The following is a 3,155-nucleotide window of genomic DNA, read 5'->3' as shown; positions in this document are numbered from 1 at the left end:
CTGTGATTGTTCCCTCTGGCATGCCCACCTGCTTGCCAACCATGATGGCATCTACCATGATGTAATGTAGCCAAGGAGGCCCTCACCAGAATCAAATCAGTGGTGCCACCTAATCTAAGTAAAGCTATTAAATAAATCTCTTTTTTAACCAGGGCATTCCCATGGAGTTTATTTGGGCAGACCTGGGGAGAGGCTCTGCACCTAGAAGAAGGGATTGGGCCTCTTGGTGCTGAAGTGTGGCTTGTGCTGGTGATAGAGGACCTGATGGGACAGTGGGAACTTGATCTTGGAGTTGTGGAATTACTTGATTGTTGGCTGATGGCACTTGCTGGCCACAATCTCCTCTACCTTTGTGATCTGGATGGAGTGGCCCGGGGACCAGTGCCATGCACCCATATCTCAGTAGCAGTGATGATGGCTTCTGTGGTAGTCAGGTCACAGTACTCCCAGGACATGTTGTGGGTGCTGCTGTGGGAGTTGTAGCCCAGCCAGATGCCAAAATTTCTCTCCTATAGTGGGGACTTCTCCAACACCTGCCCACAGTAGACAGTAGACTTCTTCATCTTCTTTAGCTGAGATACAAAATACTAGAAGCAGAAATTAGCAACAGTGTAATTGGGTGCAAAATTTGCATTTGGTAGGGAGGTGGTGAGCATTTGGAGGTGGGCAGGCAGTGCTCCACTAATTTGTGCTCATGAAGAATCCTAAAGCCTGCATGGTACTCTCTCTGTGCCTTCTGACACCCACAAAAGACAACCAATCTTTTCTTTATGAAGTATTTAGCTTAGGGAAGAAAGCAAAATGAAATGAAAAAGGGTATTTAGCTTCTGGTATTTTGTTATAGCAATGGAAAATGGACTATCACAGTTTGTATGATTACAAGGTTCCTTTGGTTTCTGTTTGGAAACCAGACTTCTAGTAGTAAAGAAAGCAGAGACCATAATCTTTAGTCTAGGATGAACTTCTGGGAATGAATGTAAGATTTCTTTCTGTTATTGTTAAAGACAAACCAGAACTGGTCATAGTTAAAGTGGCAACCACTATTGCAATAGAAGAAAACTTTATTTCCAAAACTTCCTCGAACGCTACACACGCGGCCTTCTCTCCGGCCACACCACCCCAACCGGGAAATCCCTCCTCCGGAAATCCCTCCTACCGCACTTCCCCAACCAATGGGAACTCTCCAGGAGTCCCGCGAGAGCTCCAAAGTAGCAGGCCTAAGCGGACAGCAGGGGTCTAATATCCAATTGAATGCACATCTTAACATAATCATTATCATCTCAATGGCTTGCTGGTGTCACCTTTCAACCAAAAATGCCATGCGTCATTCCTACTCAGCTATGGCTCTAAGCAGAAAAGAAACCTCAGTATAGGACTGGACTCAATTCCAAATATAACACAGAATAGTGAGAATTTATGGTTAAGCAGTAGGGTAGGGCCAGTGGATGGCAAATTACTAAGAGGAACCATCAGGAGGACTCTGTCTAAACCAACATTCTTATTGAAAACAGGCCAGAATCATCAGATACCAATTGGGGAATACTGAGAGATGAGGAACCCCATCAGATATTGAGGGATTCACATGAGGAATGAGAGTTCTGGATAAGCTGACTTAACAGTATCCTTGCTAAGGTTGGGTGACACAGAGAAGCACATTGAAGCCCAAAGGTTGAGGCTTAGTTTGGAAGAAGATTCAGAGGAGCCTGACTAAGCTTTGGTCAAGGAAAGACTCTGTCACTCTCTGCTTGATAAATAAACCCTAAGCTTTAAACTCATCCCTCAACAGATATACCCTACAAAAATCCATATCTACTCAGTCAAGAATCTAACCACTGGCCATCTGATTCATCTTTCATGTGTGCAATAGTGCATTTTCAATTTGACTCAGCAAGTATGTATTGAACATTTACTTTGCCTTAAAATAAAGGAAATGTGAAATGAGTGGGGGACAACTAGAGTAAATGTTGGTAGTGAGTCCATGAGTTAACTGCCAATCTCCTTATAGTATTTCCAGTGTCTAGTATAATACCTGACTTGGAGTCATTTATTAATATTTGTTGAAAAACTCCTTAAATAAGTGCTGATATTGGAATCAGATGTACTGATTCTTATCCTCCTTTGAAAATTTTTTCTCTCTCAGTACTGGATACTGGGAATTGAACCCAGGTGTGCTCTAACACTGAACTACATCCATAGCCCTTTTTATCATTCATTTTTAGACAGGGTCTCACTAAGATGATGAGGCTGGCCTTGAACTTGCAATCCTCCTTCCTCAGCCTCCTGAGTAGCTAGGATTACAGCCACATGCCACCACACCTGGTGATGTTGCTACTTTTTGAATGAAACCTTTGATGTCACTGAGCTTCTATTTTCTACTTGAATATTAAACATCATATGTAAAAAATTCACAGGGTGTTAAATGATCTCATATATGGGCTAGAATTGGGAGAATTTAGTCTTACGATTGCTAACAAAGATTACACTTCTGGGGTGCAAACAAAAGAAATCATAAATGTAGTTGTGGGATGTGGTAAAAGACACAACAAAGGAGAAAGAAGAGGCGGGGAGAGTTGCAGGCAGGCATGTTTTTTTAAAAAAATTCAGTGTAAGTTAAAAAAAAAATTGTTAAATCGAGAGCCCAATTTGGGCCAGAGGTTAGATTTTTAGAGTGAACTTGAATGCCTTAATCTTGAATTCACTTATTCATGGGGTTGTGTGACTTTGATCTTTGAAGAAATAAAACACTCTGTTAAAGGCTCAAAAGGCTTTTGTCAGAGGAGACCAGCAAGCATCTCTTAAAACCCTTTTGAAGTGGAAATGATTCAAACTACCAAAGATTTCATACATCAGGGGAGAGGGTTTGGTGAGGTTCACCTTAGGGGCCATCTTTAACTGCACCCCTAATGCTGATAGCAGCTAGAAATTTAACTTAAATATATTTGAGCATAGTGATATGTGTATGGGAAGATTCAATATTTATGTAATTTTAGATAACACAATTGAGAAAGACTGGAGGTGGAAAAGAGGGTGTGTGTGTGTGTGTGTGTGTGTGTGTTCACATGTATACAATATACTCCCTTTTGCAGTCTGATACCAGTCTGAAACCTACTTGATCTAGGAGAAGTTGCAAACAGGGGAGGGAATTTAAAGCATTC

The 3,155-nt window shown here is 41.6% G+C and overlaps 1 pseudogene; it reads right to left on the bottom strand.

Annotated features, from left to right (window-relative positions):
• Positions 1-201: 201 nt before the first annotated feature.
• Positions 202-2,886, bottom strand: LOC114086056 (large ribosomal subunit protein eL20 pseudogene; annotated as a pseudogene).
• Between the last annotated feature and the right edge of the window lie 269 nt (positions 2,887-3,155).

This window comes from Marmota flaviventris, chromosome X (assembly GCF_047511675.1).
Source record: "Marmota flaviventris isolate mMarFla1 chromosome X, mMarFla1.hap1, whole genome shotgun sequence".
In the NCBI taxonomy this organism is placed as follows: domain Eukaryota; kingdom Metazoa; phylum Chordata; class Mammalia; order Rodentia; family Sciuridae; genus Marmota; species Marmota flaviventris.
This window is presented reverse-complemented; position numbering and strand designations above follow the sequence as displayed.